Source organism: Podarcis liolepis, assembly GCF_965112155.1.
Source record: "Podarcis liolepis genome assembly, chromosome: 3".
In the NCBI taxonomy this organism is placed as follows: Eukaryota; Metazoa; Chordata; class Lepidosauria; order Squamata; family Lacertidae; genus Podarcis; species Podarcis liolepis.
Genome location: NC_139557.1, coordinates 117,121,096 through 117,143,791, shown reverse-complemented (window position 1 = coordinate 117,143,791; position 22,696 = coordinate 117,121,096). Strand labels below are relative to the sequence as shown.

General features: G+C 41.4%; 2 long non-coding RNA genes across 2 annotated transcripts in view; both read left to right on the top strand.

The window, feature by feature from the left end:
• LOC310702856 overlaps positions 1-22,696 on the top strand; it is a 960,387-nt gene that overhangs the window by 590,098 nt on the left and 347,593 nt on the right. The window lies entirely within an intron of this gene.
• Positions 7,002-10,221, top strand: LOC310702934. Its single transcript, XR_014523810.1, has 3 exons — positions 7,002-7,113; positions 8,390-8,507; positions 10,048-10,221. It is a non-coding gene; the product is annotated as an uncharacterized lncRNA (long non-coding RNA).

The window sequence follows — 22,696 nt, the reverse complement described above, 5'->3', positions numbered from 1 at the left end:
AACTCCGAAGGGGAACCTGGGAATACCTGGACAAAACTCCGAAGGGGAACCTGGGAATACCTGGACAAAACTCCGAAGGGGAACCTGGGAATACCTGGACAAAACTCCGAAGGGGAAACCTCTCTCACTCAATATCTGTTCTGGAACCCACAGCAACCTCCCTGCCTCTTACAATCTAACCCAGAGTCCCTACTGAATGCTTGCACACTTGCAATGCCAGATTGAGACTCTGGAATATGAAAGATGGAAAGGAATTCAGCGCCCTTGCGTTCTCTGTTCACAGGTCATTTTTAACACAGATCGCCATGGCAGAGGTGCGGCTGCGCTGGGAGTTAATAGTTTTGGGAATCATAGTTTTCAGTGCAGAAGAAATTGCACAACCTTTCTGGGCATAACTCCGAAGGAATAGGTTGGCATATAGAATTAAGTGGAAGAAATCACACACCACCTTTTGCTTGGGCATACTCCGAAGGGCTAGGGCTGGTGTTGAGATCGAGAGGACAGAAAGGAAGAGAAGGCAATTTTTTCACGAGTTAAAGTGAAGAAAGAAGTCAGGATTTGAGAAGTATAGGTTTGCTGTGGTTTGCAGAATCCCACCCCACTACCCGTTTTTTCCTACTTATACTCACTTCGCAAGCGCTGTCCTGGTGATCCCGGGATCTTTTAACAGGTTGTTTAAGGCGGGCCTGATCAAGCGTTGCTTCCTCTGGTTAACCCCACTGAACCTCCAGTTATTTCCAGACCCTGGGATCGATGGAGGACTGGTTATTCCTCTTGGCAAACTGCCTGGTGCACACTGGACCACCAGTCCTTCCTCACTTCCAGAATCCGGGTAACCAAAAGTCCCTTCGTGCGTGGTCGCCATCTGTTGTAAATAAAAATATGCCCTTTTCCCTTATGGGGTATCCAAGAGCCCATATAGAGTCCTTACATAGGTTCCCTACTGGCAGGAGAGAAATACAGAGGCCAACCAGAGACTATTGAGAAGCAAAGCAGCTAGTAAGCCTGATCTTTATTGATCTGTTGCAACAGGGTGCTCCCCTCACATGCAGGAAAGGAGGAGGACCCCCAAAAATGCTGTGCAAGGGCTTATAAAGACTTTTGAAATTCCCATCCTGTAGATCAAGACCACCCCCAGAAACATTATACATACATCACAGAAGGGGTGTAACCTAAGACCACCCCTCAGATACATCACAGAAAAGGTGGTCTTAAAACAGAAATTTCAGTATTGTTTTTCTCTTGCCCTTGTTTATTTCCTGTCTGGCAGGTTACTTGATTGGATTGCCTGTGGAGCCTGGCCAGTCTTTTGTAGTGATAAATAGTTCCTGGGCCAGGTCATAGGCTCACACCCTCATGCAAACACAGACATACCCTTAAGACAGGGTTTGTGAAGGAAAAGACAATGGGGAGGCTTTTCCATTTTGACCTTGCAGAGATAACATTTGGTCAGTTTAGGAATCAAAATGGTTCCAGGTTGGCCTTCCTGTGCTGATCCATGTATGTGCGGTTATGAACATTACCACATATCTAAGACCATAAAATTCCTATCACAGCTCCAAGACTTCAAGAGGAGCAGTGGACCAAAATTTTCCTGCTACCGCATCCAGTACTTTTAGTACAGCACATCCTAGGGCTGACTTCCAAGTGCCATTTACAGACCTATAAATACGTGAGTATGCATTCTTTTTGATGGCACAGGGAATTGATAGCACTCTTGGTCTCCCTTCCTTGGTTTCTGACTTGAAATTCCCACTCAAACTTCAGCAATGCAGATCAGCATCTTTTACATCATTGCCCTTTCAGGGATGCTCCTCGGTTTTCCAGGTAAGCTGTACATCAAGATCAGAATGTTCAGAGATGATGTGAAAATTGGGATTCAATAACGAAGATAGCCTTCTCCTCCAATTCTGCAGAAGACTTTCCCCTCAAGATTAAGATGAAGACTACATGCCCTCGTCTATCTTGCTCTCTTCTCCTCCTTTTCTAGATCTGTCTCATTCTCTCTTCACACACCTCTCCTCTCTCTCCTTCATTCTTCTTTCAGTTGAGCAATTGCTGCTGTCCTCCTTGGACTCTTCTACCTGCCCATCATCCTGTCTTGCTCAAGCCATCTCTTTACCATGCTGCCTGCTCTCGCTTATAAGGGTGTGTGTAGATGAGTTTGAGAGGTGGATTTCTAAAATAATGGGTTTCGTGTTCCTCTAACACTGATAGACATCTAACTTTGAACACCATACAAAATGCAAAGTGGCATGGGCTGGTGAATATGTATCCACAGAAAACTCAGGGGAGAAAATCTCTCAGTACTGTACAAGCAAAAGGAAGGAGTGTGGAATGGATAGGTGAACCCTTCTTTGGAAGAGAGGAAGCATTAGTAGAATAATATATGACCCCCTTCCCTTGTGATGAATTAATCTGTAGGTGTTTGGTTTCTGTGATTTCTCCTACTCGCATTTCTGCAGCAGTCTCTGATTTTAAAATAAAATAAAATAAATGATTCCACACAAAGCTGTGAACATACATTTGTGTGCATTTTCACTTAACATACAAATTTCTGTTCATCATTTCCCTCCATATATGTCTTTTTGCAAGCAATGCATTGTCACCAGAAAGTACACAAGGCAAACCAGAGGACAATGAAAGCTGAACTTCAGTATTATTATTAGAGGATTAAAGGGTAATCCGTTCCATTCCAAAGCAGCAGCAGCAGGTTGCAATCTATAATTATCAAGTAAGAATGAATGAATCCCTTAATCAAACAATGTTCCCCCTTCTCTAGGACCTGCAGTTTGGGGGACAGAAAAATTATTAAGGTTTTTCTTTGGGGAGGATTTTTTTAAAAAAGGAGTTGTGGAGGTTTAAAATGAATTTTCACACACACCCCCAATAGTGCATGGAACAAAATTGGGCAAAAGTGCATCCGTCTCCAACCTGGTGCCCTCCATACATTATGGACTACAAGTCCCAGCATCCCTATTTGCTCTGATGGGGAAACAAAATAAAAACATTCCGTCCAGTAGCACCTTAGAGACCAACTAAGTTTGTTATTAGTAGGAGCTTTCGTGTGCATGCACGATGGGGGTTGATGGGTCTTAAAGCCCAAGACCACAAACATATGATTCAGTGTTCTGAAAAAGAAGAAGTAAAAAAAATAAGAAGACTTATTTATATCACAATCCTTGGAATGGAAATTATTCCAAGGCACCTTGCATGTAACACTAAACTACATCTTTTGCAGCATACACACTGTATCGAGGTCAGGGGTGAGGGAAGTATTCAGCCTGAGGGCCCCAATCCAGTGGTGGATGTGCTGTTTTGTTTTGCATTCTCCCCCCCCCCCCCCGTGCATTTTAAAAGTCAGATTTAGTGCTGCATATTAGTTGAATGTTCAGTCAAATTTGCTCATTTGTAAATTTTAATTTAAGAAATTGTCAAAATTAATAAACTACAGGTCATTGGCATTTTTGTGACATGAAAGTTTGTTGCTTATGGAGTGTCCCCACATATGTTTGTGTGTGTGTGTGTGTGTGTGTGTGTGTGTACTGTCTCTGTGTTAACACATAAACCCAGTAATCACAGAATATATGTTTTTATTTCTGCAGATTTCATTAAGGGTAAGGTGGAGAGTAACATTTGCTTATTTCAGCAGCTGATATTACCCAGATGAATAGATTGATCTGCTGTTGTTTGGCTTCCAGAAAATACTTCAGTGGAATTGAATTTTTTGAAACATCATCAACAACAAACCTGTATACTATTTTGAATAAAATGTAATATGTTGCTGGAAAATGTGTGTGGGCTTGTGTTCTTGTGAGATGTGAATCCACTCTTGCGGAGGATTTGCAAACTTCCAGAAAGCTTTTTATTTGTAAAGTTAAGAAAACCATCAGGTCCTCCATGTTGGTTCTCTATGGGTATACCAAAAATTCTTATCTGAAGAAGTGTGTATGCACACGAAAGCTCATACCAAGAACTAACTTAGTTGGTCTTTAAGGTGCTACTGGAAGGAATTTTTTTATTTTTACCAAAAATTCTGAACATGTTTTCTGCAAAGACTCCCCATTGCTACCAAAGTGGTTTAAATACCATTTGGCTATCAGATGACCGAAAGCCACCACTTCATCAATATTAACACATTTCTCTGAAGCATTATGAAAAACGTCTCAATGGGATGCCTTCATTGACAGGGCAACAGACTGTCCCTGTTGATCATAGGCAATCCTTGATTAGTGGGTATGGTGAAGAGGCTTAACCAATACCTATTATGGATGGTATATGAGTGGATTTCTTGCCTTTGGGCCTTTGAGGTTCCTTAGAATTCTCTGATTCTGGTGGAGATGCTACCCAGGAATCCTGGATGGATGGGAACTGCCTGAAAGGAGGTGCAGAACTCCCCTTAGAAGAGGTCATCTATTTAGCTGGCTTGTCAGTACATATAACCAAGATACTAGCTCACTTACTTCCTGTAACATAATCCAGGTGGCTAGGAGCCCAACATTCAGGTTCTAAATGGGGTCATCACCCAGCCTTTCCCTTTAATGTGAAATTGGGTTTTGCATGACTCACCCCTCCACCCTTGAGAGGTCAGAGGGCTGTGTACAGGTTACAAGCTTTGACTGGTACCTGTTTATATGAAAATTTGCTATGGGAAGCTGCCCTATCTGTGTTAAACCTGCTCTGCATTCTCGTTCCAACTCCAGTAGTTATTCAGGAGCAAATTATATCTCTTAAGAACAGAGTTATGCTTCCCCCATTTGCATTCATTACTATGGGTTTTGGTGGCGCCTGCCCTGTGGAATGCTTCCCATCAGATGTCAAGGAAATTTGAGAATTCCTGGAGAACAGGCGATGTCCCCGCAGACTGGAGGAGGGCAAATGTTGTCCCTATTTTCAAAAAGGGGAAAAGAGAGGACCCAAATAATTATCGCCCAGTCAGTCTGACATCAATACCAGGGAAGATTCTGGAGCAGATCATTAAGCAAACAGTCTGTGAGCACCTAGAAAGGAATGCTGTGATCACCAATAGTCAGCATGGATTTCTGAAAAATAAGTCATGTCAGACTAACCTGATCTCATTTTTTGACAGAATTACAAGCCTGGTAGATGAAGGGAACGCAGTGGATGTAGCCTACCTTGATTTCAGCAAGGCATTCGACAAGGTGCCCCATGATATTCTTGTCTTGGGCCCGGTCTTATTCAACATCTTTATCAATGACTTGGATGATGGACTCAAGGGCATCCTGATCAAATTTGCAGATGACACCAAACTGGGGGGGGGGGGTGGCTAACACCCCAGAGGACAGGATCACACTTCAAAACGACCTTGACAGATTAGAGAAGTGGGCCAAAACAAACAAGATGAACTTTAACAGGGAGAAATGTAAAGTATTGCACTTGGGCAAAAAAAATGAGAGGCACAAATACAAGATGGGGGACACCTGGCTTGAGAGCAGTACATGTGAAAAGGATCTAGGAGTCTTGGTTGACCACAAACTTGACATGAGCCAACAGTGTGATGCGGCAGCTAAAAAAGCTAATGCAATTCTGGGCTGCATCAATAGGAGTATAGCATCTAAATCAAGGGAAGTAATAGTGCTACTGTATTCTGCTCTGGTCAGACCTCACCTGGAGTACTGTGTCCAGTTCTGGGCACCACAGTTCAAGAAGGACACTGACAAACTGGAACGTGTCCAGAGGAGGGTCATATAGAGGAGGGAGAAAGGTTGTTTTCTGCTGCTCCAGAGAAGTGGACACGGAGCAATGGATCCAAACTACAAGAAAGAAGATTCCACCTAAAGATTAGGAAGAACTTCCTGACAATAAGAGCTGTTCGACAGTGGAATTTGCTGCCAAGGAGTGTGGTGGAGTCTCCTTCTTTGGAGGTCTTTAAGCAGAGGCTTGACAACCATATGTCAGGAGAGCTCTGATGGTGTTACCTGCTTGGCAGGGGGTTGGACTCGATGGCCCTTGTGGTCTATTCCAACTCTATGATTCTATGATTGTATGAAATAAACAACTATCTTACTTCTAGAAGACATCTGAGAACTGCCCGGTTTAGGGAAGTTTTAACCATTTCACCAATGGTGAAACAACATTCCCCACCACCTAAACGCACATGAAGATTATCCCTGACAAATTTCAGTTATTAATAAAGCTTTTATTTTATTTTCGAAAGGGCAAAGTGAAAAATGCCAGTCCACAAGGTTGAAGCCTGAAGGGGATCTCAAATACTACAGCAAGAGAGAAAAATCACAGCAGAACATATTACAACTTCTCTGTCTTCTCAGAGACTTAAGGTCAGGAGTCCAGTCCCAGCCTTGATAACACAGAGTCTCTGAATACCACTTGTGGGTGAGGCACACTCCTGTGGTTATGTCTTATTGGTGGGCTTCCCATGGGCATCTGCCTGGCTACTGTCAGAACAGGATCTTGGATGAACCTTTGGTCTGATCCAACAAGGCTCTCCTTTTGGCCACATCTTCTTGCCAGTCATGGGAGCAGTGGTGCCAGAAAACCTGAGGACTGCCTTATCAACTGAAAGTGCACACCAAACTAATCCAGATATTTTGCCCAGTTGGAGATTCTCCCCGAATTCTAAATGTGGCCTTATTCTTTAAAATAGCAACAATAAGGAAACCTTGTTTTAAGACAAAGAGACTCAAAGTGCTCACCATACTAATTTGTACATCCTGTTCAGTTCATTAGTTTTAGCCATGAACAATAGCAGCAGGAAACAGGAAGAAAAATACAGGCAATATAATAAAAACACAGAAAACAATAAAATTACTGTCTTGAGCTGACTGGACTATCAATGTACAAGTTAGTGTATTTTACTTCTTTTTGGTGCACCAGGACTTTATGAGGAGTACTGGACTTCCTGCTATCGCATCCAGTACTTTTAGGACACAAAATCCTAGGGCTGACGTGTAAGTGCAGTTTGCAGACCTATAAATACGTGAGCATGCAGTCTTTTGGATGACATAGGAAATCGAGAGTACTCTTGGTCTCCCTTCTTTGGTTTCCAACTTTGCATTCCCAGTCAAACTTCAGCAATGCAGATCAGCATCTTTTACATCATTGCTCTTTCAGCGATGCTCTTAGCTTCTCCAGGTAAGGCATAGATCAAAATCAGAATGCTCAGACATAATGTAAAAATTGGGATTCGTTAACTAGCATGGTTTTCTCCTTCACTTCTGCTAAAGACTTTTCCTTCCAGGCTAATATGAAAGCCATATGGCTTGATCTATGATGCTCCCTCTCCTCTCTCTTTCTAAACCTCTCTCTTTCTCTCCTTCTGCACCTACTCTCAAGACTTCATTCTTCATTCTTGTTTCCCTTGATCTATACTGTCGCCCTTCTCAGACTCTCCTCCATCATCCAATCCTGTTCACACCATCTCTTTGCTATGCTGCATTTTCCAGATTTATGAGGGTGTGTGTAAATGTGCTTTGAACATGAGATTAGGATTTCTAATATAAAAGATTGTCTGACATTCATAAATATTTGCCTTTTACTGCCATATGAAGTGCAAAGTCTGATGTGTCCAAATAAAGTTCATTGCGGGAAAATATTGAAGAACAAGCAAGGTCAAGCAGGAAAAGGGTTTGCCCTGGAAGGTGATTCTGTGACCGCCCTGAAATAACAAACACAAGACACCAGACATTGGTTTAAATCAGGCCAAAACTTTATTGACTGCAGTAGGCAAGGCAGCGTTGACATGGCAGTAGGGCAATGTTCAGCTCTTCATTCCACTTCATCAGCACTTACTGATGGGGTACAAGCTGTTGGGAAGTACTAAGCCCCTTCCCTGCAAGTCACGCAGCATTGAAACCTTGAATACTGCAAGCCAAGCACCCAAGCCAAGTGAGGATTTCAGACCAGAAAATCTGGAGAGTCAGAAAGGATAGAGGAGGAACTGGAGAAGGAATGGGTGGGAAGAGTGGGAGAAGGAAAGCTTTCCTGCATTCCTGAAGAAACTGTCCCAGGGATGAGGAGGTGTCACTGCCGTGGCCAAGGAGGCAGGAAGGTGAGGGCAGCAGCCAGAGGCAAATCTGCTACCCCTTCCAGATTGCAACTTGTGGCAACTGCCTCTCCAGAGGTTTGGCCCTGTTCACCGGAGGAAACATGTAATCCATTACGTTCCAGTGTCACTCCCGAAATGGAAAGCTCAGTGCAGACATCGTAACACCTACCTTATGAAAACTGAATTGAAATCATCTGAAAATTCAAAATGTCAATACATGTTGATCTCTGGTATTCTTATGAGATGGTTAAAGGTAGTCCACTGCAGCTCAAAGAAGCAGCTGCAATGGCGGGTGATGCTGGGGTCAGGAATGTCAGAATGTGGAAATGCCTTCATAAAATAAAATAAAATCTCTCTATCTAGGATTTGTCCATGCAAGGGGTACTCCTACATGCTTCGAGGTTGGTGGGAAATGCAAGTCTAAATGCGAGAAGGTCGTGAGTGAAGCAACTTGTCTTACAGGCGTGCCATGCTGTGCACAGTAAGTTCTCTTCCTAGTTCTTCCATGGAACTCAAATGGAACATGTTTCTTAAAGTATTGATAAAATAAAATGCTTAAAGAAATTAGTCTCGAAATTTAGACTTCTTTATAAAGGGCTGACTTCTGGTATCTTCTCAAGGTTGTATAGTTACTTATCTCCTTGACTTGTGGGTCACATAACCCCATACCCTCCAATGAAAATAGAGACATCCTACAATGCCACCCAACATGTCTCCAATGAAAATAGGGATGTCCTCAGAAAAAGTGGGACATTGCTGAATCAAATCTGAAACTGGGAAAGCTTCTGTGAATCTGGGACTGTCCCGGGAAAATAGGGACACATGGAGGTTCTGCAGTACATTGAGGCCATGTTTAGTGAGATGTTTTTTAAAAACCAAGAGCCATATTTCCTTTTGAGCATCCTTCCAAGGGCCCCATCCCATTGGTGGATGGAGTCAGAGACAAATGTGGGTATGGCAACAAGAATAATTCTGACTTTTGTATGTGTGTATACATCTCCCTGTCTTCCTTCTGTCTTGCCAAATGCAAGATGGTTCTTTTAAGATTAGATTCAGAATCAATACAAACGCAAGTGGCTGAGAAGATTACAGATTTTATTCCAAACAGTAAGCAGTATATACATTACCAAGCACGCACTGCAATCAGCCACTGGGAAGCCCTGTGGCGAAGTGGCAAAGTTACCCCCAGCCTATGCAGAGCTCCCAACTGGCATGCTAAGAAACTAGGCACCGTATTTTCCGCTCTATAAGACGCACCAGACCAGAAGACGCACCTAGTTTTTGGAGGAGGAAAACAAGAAAAAAAATATTCTGAATCTCAGAAGCCAGAACAGCAAGAGGGATCGTTGCGCAGTGAAATCAGCAATCCCTCTTGCTGTTCTGGCTTCTGGGATACCTGCGCAGCCTGCATTCACTCCATAAGACGCACACACATTTCCCCTTACTTTTTAGGAGGGAAAAAGTGAGTCTTATAGAGCAGAAAATACGGTATTTTATAGATGCTGTGCCCTGTTAGGATAATACAGGCTCAACTATGAGCGATTCTACATCCAAAGACAAAAATGCCAGGCTATACATCAAAGTCTTTGCTGACCAGTGTCACCAACACATCAAAATACCTTTTCACAAGGGATATTGAAAGCAATAAAACACAGAAGCCAGAGTCAGGAAGGGACCAGAGGCAGAAAAGCTGACCATGCCAGATCACTATCTCCTCAAAGTACAATAATCTTCTTCGATAATTATCCCATACACCTTCCAAGCAAGAGGAAGGGATTATTTCAATGACACATTCCTGGCAGGCAAAGTAGAACCAGTATTTTGTGTGACTTTGAGAGAGAATGTGTAGCTCGGGCTGTCAAGGGTCAGATGGGGAGGCCTGGAAGGCCACATTCAGACACTGGCTTTGGGTTTCTCCCCCCACTCTGGTTCAGCCTATAGAAATGTTTGTGTGTCTGTGTGCTCTCTCTGTTAACACATAAACCTGTGAATCATTAAAGAAATCTCTTTCCTTTATTCAGAACTCCTTAAGATTAAAATGGAAAGAAACACCTGCTTCTTTCAGCAAAGGATATAACCCAAAGGATGAGATTGACGTGCTGCTAATTTGGCCTGCGGAAATACTTCCATGATGGGGGGATTTTGAGAAAATTTGTGTACTATTATGAATAAATATTTGATATGTTGCTGGAAAATGTGTGTTGGTTTATGCCTTTCTGAGACGTGGATACCCCTTGTGGACAATTTGTGAAGCTACAGAAATCTTTTTTTGTAAAGTTCAGGTGGTCCATGTTTGTTCTCTTCATGTATACCACGAATTGTGCTCAGGTTAAATAACACTTTTCTGCCAAGACTCACCATTACTGCCAGTTTGGTTTTAATGCCATTTGGCCTGCAACAATAGCAACACATTTCACCAAGGTATTAGGAAGAACCATGATTAGTTACTTTGAGGAAGAGACCTATCACAGATGTTGATTTCCTGCCATGGCAGGTCTCTGGTCTACATGAGCTTTCACGTTCTTTGCAATTCTCTGATTCCGCTGTTCATTCTACCCACAAATCCCAGTTGAATGGGAACTGCCTGCATGGAGGCGAAGAACAGACCTTTGAGGAGGTCACCCATTCTTCAAGTCTGTAGCTACATATAATAGAGCTAGAGGGTAATTTACTTCCAGAGGAATAACTCACATGTATAAAGGCCTGAGTGACATGTCACACACACTCCTGACATTCAGATTGTTGATGTGGTCATACAGCCTTTTCCTTTTAATAAAAATTGGGGTTTTGCAAGTATATACTAGTTTCATGACTCGTCCTTCTGCCCATTGATTGATGGGTAATAGGGGTGTGGACCAGTCTCAAGACTGGGATTGTCATGAATGAACCAGCTCCAATGAAAGATTTACAGTCAGATAAAGAAAGCAGGCAGAAAGAGAGGGAGTTAACTGCACAACAGGAGGTTTATAGCCCAGAGACAACTCCCCAGACCTTAGGAAAGCCAGCTGATAACAAAAGTGCTGGCAGCCTGTCAGTGGGCTAGTGAAGTACAAAATACAGAGACTAGAAATGAAATCAGCTCAGAGGGAGGAAATGACTATGGAAGAACATTGCCAGTGAATAAGGAAGGGGAGGGAGCTCACCCCCTTTCTCTAAGGTCTCAGCGTATGGGGGAGGGTCCTCAAGACAGAATACGTCACAAGAGGAAGTTCACCTGTTTCTGGTGGCACTGGAAACACCCGACTTAGAAGGGACATCTTTGATTTATGAATGGATGACTACAATAGCTACTCCAGAGAACTCTGTTTGTTTTTGCATTAAATCTTCTTTTTAAGTAACTATGCTTGTTGTTATCAAGAGTCCCTGACAGGAATTGCATCTGTAGCGATAGAAATCCACCCGGTCTGTGTTACACCTGATCTGTGTCTTCTTTCCAATAGTTATTCAGAAGGAGATTAGGGACCCAGCTACATTAGGTGTGGGTTGCTGTTTTTTAAGTGCTTTAAATACGTTATAACACTGCGATGGAGATTTTGAACATTCGGCAAATTGATTTCCCATTATAAGCTTTACACTTTTTTTGCTGTTTCTAGAGCCAACCTAGGTCTGTTAAAAACAAAGTATTCTGTTTTTGTTTTTTTAAATATATTTATTAGGCTTCCACAGAAGAAGAAAAAACAGGAAAAAAACACATAACCACCACAGATACAAAAAGAGAACAAGAAAAAACAAAACATATTCAAAAGTACATTTAAAACAAATCAAAATAAAATTCAGTAAAAGAAAAATTTCACCCAACCAGATAAAAAGCGTAAAAACTCCAACTTTTAAGGTCATACCAAATTAACTTCCTTTCTTGACTTCCTCACGCCTCCCTTTTTTGTGTTCCTCATTACCCAATCAGGTACAGTAAGTCCTTACCCTCTTTCAAATCTCATTTCTAATTATTAGGTGTATTCTATTATGTCACCAACCTTTCCTCTTTGTACTTAAACACCTTTATAATGTTATTTACTTTCGACATAATATAACTTTTATCTTTCCTCCTTTTCTGTTACGTTTTGCATACTTTTTCTTAAGCTATATCGCTAATGCCATATTATTTCCAAAACCAACATTATTTTAACATTCATAAACTTTGCAGTGTTTCTGCAGATAGTCTTTAAACTTCCTCCAGTCCTCTTCCACTGATTCTTCTCCCAGGTCTCGGATTCTGCCAGTCATTTCTGCCAACTCCATATAATCTATCACTTGCATCTGCCATTCTTCCAGGGTGGGCAAATCTTGTGTCTTCCAATACTTTGCGATAAGTATTCTTGCTGCTGTTGTCGCATACATAAAAAACGTTCTATCTTTCTTTAACACCAATTGTCCGACTATGCCCAAGAGAAAGGCCTCTGGTTTCTTAAGGAAGGTATATTTAAATACCTTTTTCAGTTCATTATATATATCTCCCAGAAAGCCTTGATCTTCGGACACGTCCACCAAAGGTGAAAAAAAGTGCCCTCAGTTTCTTTACATTTCCAACATTTATTGTCAGGCAGGTGATAAATTTTGGCAAGCTTGACGGGGTCATGTACCACCTATAAATCATTTTCATAATATTCTCTCTTAAAGCATTACATGCCATAAATTTCATACTGGTGGTCCATAACCTTTCCCAGTCAGCAAACAAAATATTATGACCTAGATCCTGTGCCCATTTAATCATTGCTGATTTAACTGTTTCATCCTGTGTGTTCCATTTCAACAGCAAGTTATACATTCTTGAAAGAATCTTAGTTTTAGGTTCTAACAGTTCTGTTTCCAATTTCAATTTTTCCACCTGGAAACCCAATTTTTATCCAAATTAAAGGCCTCTCTTACTTGAAAATAATGAAGCCAATCTCGCACCTTGTCCTTTAGTTTCTCAAAACTCTGCAATTTCAGTTTATCTCCTTCTAATTCTAATATCTCCCAATATTTCAGCCATTCGGCCTCCATATTAAGTCTTTTCAGAGCCTTTGCTTCCATAGGTGACAACCACCTTGGGGTCTTATTTTCCAATAAGTCTTTATACCTTATCCAGACATTAAATAATGCTTTCCTGACAATATGGTGTTTAAAAGCTTGATGCACTTTACCCTTGTGGTACCACAGGTATGCATGCCATCCAAAAGCATTGTTAAAACCTTCCAAGTCCAAAATGTCAGTGTTCTCAAGAAGCAGCCAGTCTCTCAGCCAGCAGAAAGCTGCTGACTCATAGTAAATCTTAAAGTCCGGCAGGGCAAACCCCCCTCTTTCTTTCACATCTGTTAATATTTTAAATTTTATTCTGGGCTTTTTGCCCTGCCAGACAAATCTAGAAATATCCTTCTGCCACTTCTTGAAACAGTCCATCTTGCCCACAATTTGTAAAGTTTGAAACAAAAACAACATTTTTGGCAATACATTCATTTTTATAACTGCAATTCGCCCCAACAAGGAAAGCTTCAATTTAGACCATATTTCTAAGTCTTTTTTAACTTCTGACCAACATTTCTCATAATTGTCCTTAAATAAATTCAAATTTTTAGCTGTCATATTAATCCCCAGATATTTCACTTTCTTAACTAGGGTCAAACCACTCTCATTCTGAAACCTTTCTTTTTCAGTCTGTGTTAAGTTTTTCTCTAATACTTTAGTCTTTGACTTGTTCAATTTGAAACCTGCCACATGACCAAATTCTTGAATCAATTCTAATACCCTTTTCGTACTAGATTCTGGCTCCTGTAATGTCAAGACTAGGTCGTCTGCAAAAGCTTTCAATTTGTATTGTTTAGCTCCGACCTGAATTCCTTTAATCTGACTGTCCCTTCTAATCATATTCAACAGCACCTCCAGGACTGAAATAAATAACAATGGAGAAATAGGGCAACCTTGTCGTGTTCCTTTTTCTATCTTAAATTCTTCAGTCACCACATTATTAACTATCAGTTTAGCTTTTTGTTCTGAATAAATTGCATTTATACCATTTTCAAATCCTTGTCCCACCCCCATTCCCTTAAGATTTTTCTTCATGAAATTCCAGGAGATATTGTCAAAGGCCTTCTCCGCATCAATAAAAATTAAGACAGCTTTTGTGTTGATGTTCACTTGTAGCATCTCCAAAATATCAATTATATTCCTTGTATTTTCAGACAAGTGTCTACCTGGGAGAAAGCCTGCCTGGTCCTTATGAATCTCCTCTACTAGTACTTTTTTTAATCTGTTAGCCAAAATATCAGCAAAAATTTTGTAATCCACATTTAGCAAGGAAATGGGACGGTAGTTCTTGAGTTGTGTCTTTTCCAACTCTAGTTTAGGTATAAGCGTAATAAAAGCTTCTTTCCACGACTCCGGCATCCTCTTCCCTTCCATGATTTCGTTACAAACCTCCTTTAGTGGTTGAGTTAAATAGTCTTTCAGGACTTTATAATATTTGGAGGTTAACCCATCTGGCCCTGGAGATTTGCCCAACTGCATATTCTGAATGGCACCTTCAATCTCCTGTTCTGTAATTGGATAATTCAACATTGTCTTTTTTTCTTGGGATATTTTTTGTAATCCGTTGGATCTTAAAAATTTGTCTATATCAGTCTCTTTCTGTGGCCCTTGTGTGTAAAGTTGTTTAAAATATCTCTGGAAACACCTTCTGATCTCCACAGGATTCTGAATACTTTTCCCTTCTATCTCGAGGTTTGTGATAGTATTTAACTTCTGTCTTTTTTTCAACTGCCAGGCTAACAGTTTCCCACATTTATTAGCCGATTCAAATGTCTTTTGCCTCATCTGTTTTATTTTCCATTCTACTTCTTGATTTATCAATTTCATGTATTGTACTTGATGTAGTTTAATTTCTCTCAGAATCTCCTGTGAATTTGGTTTCAACCTTAATTTCTTCTCACCTTCTTTTATTTTTTCCAAAATTTTATCTTTTTTTCATTTTGAGACCTCTTTTTTATAGCATTCTGTTGAATTAGAAACCCTCTCATAACCGCTTTACTTGTGTCCCAGATTACTCTTTTTTCCACCGTAGTTCTCAAATTTACTTCAAAATAGTCTCTCAATGTCTTTTGGGCCTTCTTGATAATCTCTTGATCTCGCAGTAAGGTGTCATTCATCTTCCATCTGAAGGAGCCAGTCAGTGTTAGTTTCATTTCCATCTTTACAGCATTATGGTCGGAGCAAGTTCTTGGGCAGATTTCCACCTTCTTTATCTTAGGTGCCAGTGCTCTAGTTGTCCAAATCTGGTCATTTCTTGTCCATGTCAATTTGGCTTCAGAAAAGAATGTTCCTTCTCTTTCCAGGGGGTTTTTCGTTCTCCATATATCAATCAAATCCATATTGTCAGTCAATTCAAAGAAAGTTTTTGGTAGTCTGCCCACTTTTGTTACAGTCTGTTTCTGTGCCTTGTCCATATTCGTGGATACCACTCCATTCATATCTCCCATCATAATGATGTTATTGTAGTCCATGTAGTCCAGCATTGTCTCATGCAACTTCTTATAGAACTCCGATTTTCCCTCATTTGGTGCATAAATACCTAAAATCAAGAATTTTTCTCCTTGGATTTGAATTTCAATTGCCAAAATCCTTCCTTGTTCATCTTTAAAAATAAATTTCGGTGATAGGCTTTCTTTTGCATAAATAACCACTCCTCTCTTTTTAACCTTATCCGATGCTATAAACTCCTGGCCCAACCTTTTGTTGATCAAAATTTCCCTGTGAAGCCTAGTCACATGTGTTTCCTGTAGGCAGATTAAGTCCAATTGTTCCTTCTTTAATAGATGAAAAACCTTCCTCCTCTTCTCCGGGGAATTCAAACCACAAATATTCCAATTTAATAGTTGCAGGGACATGATGCTGTACTTCTATTTCCCTCCTACTGCTCCCAAAAGTTCTTCCCCCTTTGACGGTGGTATCACTTTCCCTGGCTGATCAGATCCCAAAGGTGGTAATATTGAGCCTAGTACTCCAGATCTTAAGGCTCTCAATTCTTCCTCGACCTCTTTTTGAAGGTCTCCTCCGTGGTCACTCAAGAATTTTTCCTTGTCCTCGACCAATCTTATTTTCACTTTTTTCCCTTTATATGAGAAAGATACCCTCTGGGGGAATTCCCATCTGAAAATGACCTTGTTACTTCTCAATAATGCCACTAAGTCTCCGTAGTTGGTTCTGAGTTCAAGCAAATGTTTGGGGATATCCTTATAGATTTCCACTCTTCAGTCTTGGATCTCTAACGTTTTCTGGAAGTGCGCACTCAATATCTTATCTCTCTCTTCCTTTGATCTGAGAGAGATCAAACAGTCTCTTGACCTGATTTTCCTCCCTCCCTTACCAAGTCTGAACGCACTTACTATCTTAAAGTCCTTGTCCTCTTCCAAAAGCCAGGATTTTTTTAAATTCCTGTGTGAGGTATTCAATTAAATTCTCTTTTTCAAGCTCTGGGACTGATCTAATTCTCAGATTATTCTCCTTATTTCTCAGTTCTATCATAGACAAAAAATCCTGATGTTCCCCGACTTGTTTGCACATTGGCTTTATCTCCTGTTGTACAGCCTCTACCTTCTCTCTCACCTCCTCAGCTATTTTTCGATTTGATGCAGTTTCTTCCAAAAGTTTCCCAATAGTTTGTGCATTTGAGCTCACTTGCTGGGTTAAGTTGTTAATGCTAACTGTATTTTGGTCAATTTTAATTGATTGCTCAGTCACTTGTTTGCTTAGGCCATCCAATTTTTCATAAATTTTATTCAATACAGAAGTGAAGTTCTCTCCTGAGGCCATTCCCTCAAGCCCAGTTTGATCTGAATCTTCCCCATGTGTCACGGGAAGGTTGGGAACAGATGATCTGCATGGCTGGGAGATTGTACTAGGCTGTTGTGTCTTGGTTTTAGTTGATCTTGTTGTCCTGCTCATCCCACTTCTGTCAAGGTCAGTCCCACGGTTAGCTCTTCCCATGGAAAATCCCCAACTCCTGAGATGGAAAAATCCCCCACTGGCTGCACAGTTTCAATATTCCACTAGAGGGAATCTTTAGTGTCGCAGTTTATAAAGTCTTTCTCAACTTTCAAAATATCCCTTAAAAATTTACACAGTAGCAAATCACCTGAAAACCTTCTTGAATCTTTTACTTTTGCAGAGTTTATCCTAGTTAAGTTACAATGTCTCCAAAGAATGCGAGTTACAATATAACAGTTCAAAGCAGCCTAACTGCTCTAGCGACTTGGCAGTCCGATTCCCTGGAGTTCAAACAATTTTGTAAATCCACAAGTGGAGAGGGAAAAAAAACCAAATTGTCCCTCCCCCCCCCCAGTTTACCTGGGGTGGGGGTGTCTTCTGATCCAATGTTGGGATTTAAATCTTTAAAGTCACAGTCTCTGAAGCATTAGATTAAATCGTCGTTGCTTTATAGCTTTAAACAGAGCCGGGAGGCGGACTTCCTGGTTGCGCCTCCCGCTTCGGAGCCAAATTTAAAGTCAATTTTTTCAACTCACAATTTCATTAAGCTTCCCCTACTCACGGGTAGTCATTTCTTAGCCGAATAGTCCCAGGAAAAAGGTCAGCGCTCACTGACAACAGCTTCGCGGCTTCACCCCCACAGAAAGAGTGATCGACTCTCAGCACCGCGCCAACCCTGTCACGCTCCGGCACCCCTTACGAGGTCCCTTTACGATTTCGGGGGGCGCTAATGGTGCCCGCTGAGTCCCACGGCCACAGGCTTTCGCTGCCTGTGGTTTTTCAACAGGGGTCTCCGCTTCGCCGTAGCGGACGACCCGTTTCTGCGGAGCCTCCCCTTCACTGAAAGAAGGAGACAGCCATTGCCGTTCGCGCCGCCACCGGAAGTCGCCCAAAGTATTCTGCTCCTCCAATTCTTCCTAGGGGATTTGGTATGTGCCCAATTTATCCCCCACTCGAGGGTGGGAGCAAAAATGCTTAAGAATAAGGCACCATCGGTTTCCTTCCATTACTCACCTTCTAACAGGAACTTTAATCTGAAGAGTTTGTGTAGCAGTGCACCTCAGAACAGTACACACTGGTGAACATTAGGTCTTTGATATTACAGAAAACTTGGAGAGCATTCTGTGATTATCTTCCTTCCTTTCTCTTCCCCTTGAAAACCCAAATGGCACTTACACGTCAGCCCTAGGATTGAAGATTACCAAAGTAAAGGTTGTGATAGCAGGAAGTCTTGGTCCAGTGCACCTTATGAAGTCTTGGTACACCAAAAAGAAGTAAAATACAGTAGATTGTACATTCAGAGTCCAGCCAGATGGAAACATGATTTTATTGTTTTCAATGTCTACTTTTAAAAAATTAATTGCCTGTATTTTCTTTCCATTTTCTGGCTGCTATGGTCCATGACTAAAACTAATGAACTGAACTGAACAGTGCATGCAGATTAGTTCATTGAACATTTTGTGCCTCTTTGTCTTAAAATAAGTAGTTATTCTGTTTGGGTTTGTTTGTTTTTAAGTAGAAGCACAGGGAATCTTGACCTCACTCTTGGTCTCCGTCTCTTGGTATCTGACTTGAGATTCCTAGTCTTCAACAATGCAGTTTGGCATTGTTTACATCATTGCTGTTTCATGGATGCTGTTAGCTTTTCCAGGTAAGGCATACATCAAAATCAGAAATATCAAATCCTAAAGAAATATAGACTTATGGGGGGGGGCAAAAAATGGAATGAGGTCTTCTCCAAAAATTCTGCTGAAGACTTTACTTTCTTCTCTCTCACTCTACTTTTCTAGATCTCTCTTTTTCCCTCCCACATGTCTTCCATTCTTCTTTCACTTGATGAGTTCATAATACTGCTGTCATTCTTGGAGTCTCCCATGACTTTGGTATGCTGTCTTCCTTTTGTTTAAAGGGGCCTTTGAACATGAGAAGTAGATGTCAAAATAAAGGATATTTTTTTCCCAAGAGATAGAGAAAGAATGAGAGAGAGAGATTAGCCTGTTTTATATTTTATCACATTCTGGATTTAGGGGATGGAAATATCTTGCATGCAGCCTACTTCCTCTTCCCTCAAACTAATAACACTATATTTAGGTTAAAGGGTATTCCATTCTGTTTCAAAGAATTGGTAGCCATTGACTAATGATGATGGGACCAGGTATGTCAGAATATAGGAATGCCTTCATCAAACAAACTTCTCTCTCTAGGATATACCTGTGGAAAAGATCCACCAAAGAATGAAAAAGCTTGCAAAGGCAAGGGTGCAGTCTGCACTACCAAGGATAAATGCCCTGCCCCCCACCGTCAGAACATAAAATGTGATATAGGCAGATTTTGCTGTGCAATGTAAGTTCTCCCCCCTCCTTTTTAAATTTCATGAAACTCAACTTATGCACTCAGATTTTATATCCCTATTCCCAATGTTATTATCTAAAGTGCTCCCAGCCCACTCTTCAACTTGGAGTGGGAAGGCGTTTACTGTCCATTCTTTCCAATATATTTGGTGAAATTTTTACTTGTTCATTTGTTTGTGCTTATATCCCATGTTTCTTCCACACAGCTCGGGAGGGTGTGCATAGTTCTCCCTCACCTCTATTTATTATTTATTTTTTATAATCTTTATAAAAAATCAGTGGGAAATACAAAATCAAATCAACTGCAGAATTTTCAATCAATTGCTTCATTTGATTGATTTAACAGGATTTTTATACTGCTTAATCATTCATAATATTTAAGCAGTATTATTATTATTATTATTATTATTATTATTATTATTATTATTATTATTACATTTTATATTCTTCAAGTGAAAATAAGAATATAAAATTACAATGAGCTTCCTGGCTCATGTGGAGAAGCTGTTTTCAACAGAGCCAAGTGATGGAAGTGGACAGCTATAACTGAAGCAGCACTGGATGTTGAAATGTTGTGTGCCTAACAATTTTTGTGCCTAGAGCAACTGCCCCTGTGACACCCCCCCCCCAATTCCACTGGCTACACATTCTTATCTTATCGACACTAGGAGGACTTTCTTCTATTTTCCTGTTTCACTTTTTAAGCTCAGATCTCAGATGGGTCCGCGCTCTATTGTTTTTAATTTTATTTTGTATGTTTTGAAGCTCACATTTCATGTACAATATTCATTGGATGTTCAGTCAAATTCATTCCTTTGTAAATTTTCACTTGAATGCTGGAATAGAGCTGCTTTGCTTATTCCCACACCCCCGGAACATTATGTGTAATGTCTTTGTGAAAACGAAAACCTGGAAATTATGAAAGAATTCTCTTTTCTTTTTTCAGGGTTAGTTAAACTGGAGAAAACATCTGCTTCTTTCAGCAACTGACAAGACCCAGGCAACTCAATAAATCTGTTATTGGCCTCCAAACAATACTTCAATGGAATGATTTTTTTGGGGGGGGGCTGTAGAATAATAATAATAATAATAATAATAATAATAATAATAATAATAAATATTTAACATGTTCCTGGGTAATGAGTGGGGTCTTGTGTCCTTGTGAGAATAATGTACCATGGTTTTCTTCCATTACTCACCTTCCAACAGGATGGTGGACAACTTGTAAAGCTGCAAAAATCTTTTTACAGTGGTACCTCAGGTTAAGTAATTAATTTGTTCCGGAGGTCTGTTCTTAACCTGAAGCACCACTTTAGCTAATGGGGCCTCCCGCTGCTGCCGCTCTGCTGGAGCACGATTTCTGTTCTCATCCTGAAGCAAAGTTCTTAACCCGAGGTGCTATTTCTGGGTTAGTGGAGTCTGTAATCTGAAGCGTATGTAACCTGAAGTGTATGTAACCCGAGGTACCACTCTACTTGTAAAGTTAAGGAAAGCATCAATTATACCATTTTTATTTTACACATACAGTGGTACCTCGGGTTACATATGCTTCAGGTTAAATACGCTTCAGGTTACACACTCCGCTAACCCAGAAATAGTGCTTCAGGTTAAGAACTTTGCTTCAGGATAAGAACAGAAATCGGGCTCCGGCAGCGCAGCGGCAGCAGGAGGCCCCATTAGCTAAAGTGGTGCTTCAGGTTAAGAACAGTTTCAGGTTAAGAAAGGACCTCCGGAACGAATTAAGTACCGTATTTTTCGCCCTATAGGACGCACTTTTTCCCCTCCCAAAATGAAGGGGAAATGTGTGTGCGTCCTATGGGGCAAATGCAGGCTTTCGCTGAAGCCTGGAGAGCGAGTGGGGTAGGTGCGCACCGACCCCTCTCGCTCTCCAGGCTTCAGGAAGCTGTCCGCAACCCTTGGGAGCCCGCGGGAGTTCCCGCCGGGCTCCCACGGCTTGCAGAGAGCTGCCTGCATCCCGAAGCCCGGGGCGTGCTGAGCAGTCACGCCCCGGGCTTCGGGTAGCTCTTCGCAAGCCGTGGGAGCCTGACAGGAAGTCCCGCCAGGCTCCCATGGCTTGCGGATAGCAGCCTGTTCTGGGGGCTGGGGTCGGGGGAAGCTCAGGCTTCCCCCGCCCCAGCCCCACGCCTGGGGGGAAAATATTTTTTTCTTTATTCCCCCCCCCCCAAAGAAATCTAGGTGCGCCCTTTGGGGCAAAAAAGACGGTACTTAACCTGAGGTACCACTGTATGCCAAAAATTGTGCTGAAATTAAATCACACTTTTCTGCCAAACATTGCAAATGCTGCCAATCTGATTTTAATGTCATTTGGCTATCAGATCACAGGAACCCTTTCAATCAATATTAACACGTTTCACCAAGATATTAGGAAGAACCTTCTGATGGGATTACCTAGTTTACAAAACAACAGACTGTTACCAGAGCTGTTAAGCTGTCCTTCATTAGTGGGGCAGAGGCTGATGGATTCCTATCACAGATGTTATATTAGTAGATTTCCTATCTTGGCCGGTGGCTGGTCTACGCAACCTTTTGGGTTCCTTGCAATTATTTTATCCTACTATAACTGCAATGCACAAATCCCAGATGCATTGGAACTTCCTGAATTGAGGTGTAGAACTCACCTTAGAGGAGGCCACCTATTTCACATTCTTTTGTGAGTGACAAATTCATGATAACCTGTAGAGATCCCAATTCCCCTTGGTCCTGTATACCTGAAGGAGCGTCTCCACCCCCATCGTTCAGCCCAGACACTGAGATCCAGTGCTGAGGGCCTTTTGGCAGTTCCCTCATTGTGAGAAGTGAGGTTACAGGGAACCAGGCAGAGGGCCTTCTCGGTAGTAGCACTTGCCCTGTGGAATGCCCTCCCATTAGATGTCAAGGAAATAAACAACTATCTGACTTTTAGAAGACATCTGAAGGCAGCCCTCTTTAGGGAAGATTTTAATATTTAATGCTGCATTGTTTCTAACACTCGATTGCGAGCCACCCAGAGTGGCTGGGGAAACTCAGCTAGATGGGTGGGGTATAAATAATAAATTAATAAAAAAAATTAAAAAGGGTATCTGGGCATCCTGATTCGAGAGTTGGTGGCTAATCTGAAGCTTCTGTGAACCTCTATGCTGCAAAGCGTGTTCTAATAAAGGAGAGCACGTGTTGCGGCTGGGGCCAGGCAAAGCACCCTGTAGTTGCCAGGGAAATTTAATGAAGGGGTCTGGCAAGGATTGGTGATGGTGTTGCTGGGGCAAATTGTATGTTGCCATTTTGGGGGTGGAGATCAGAGATTATTTAAGCAGAGCCCACAGAGAGTTGCTTTCTCTTTCGCTGTGGGCATCGGATCGAACAC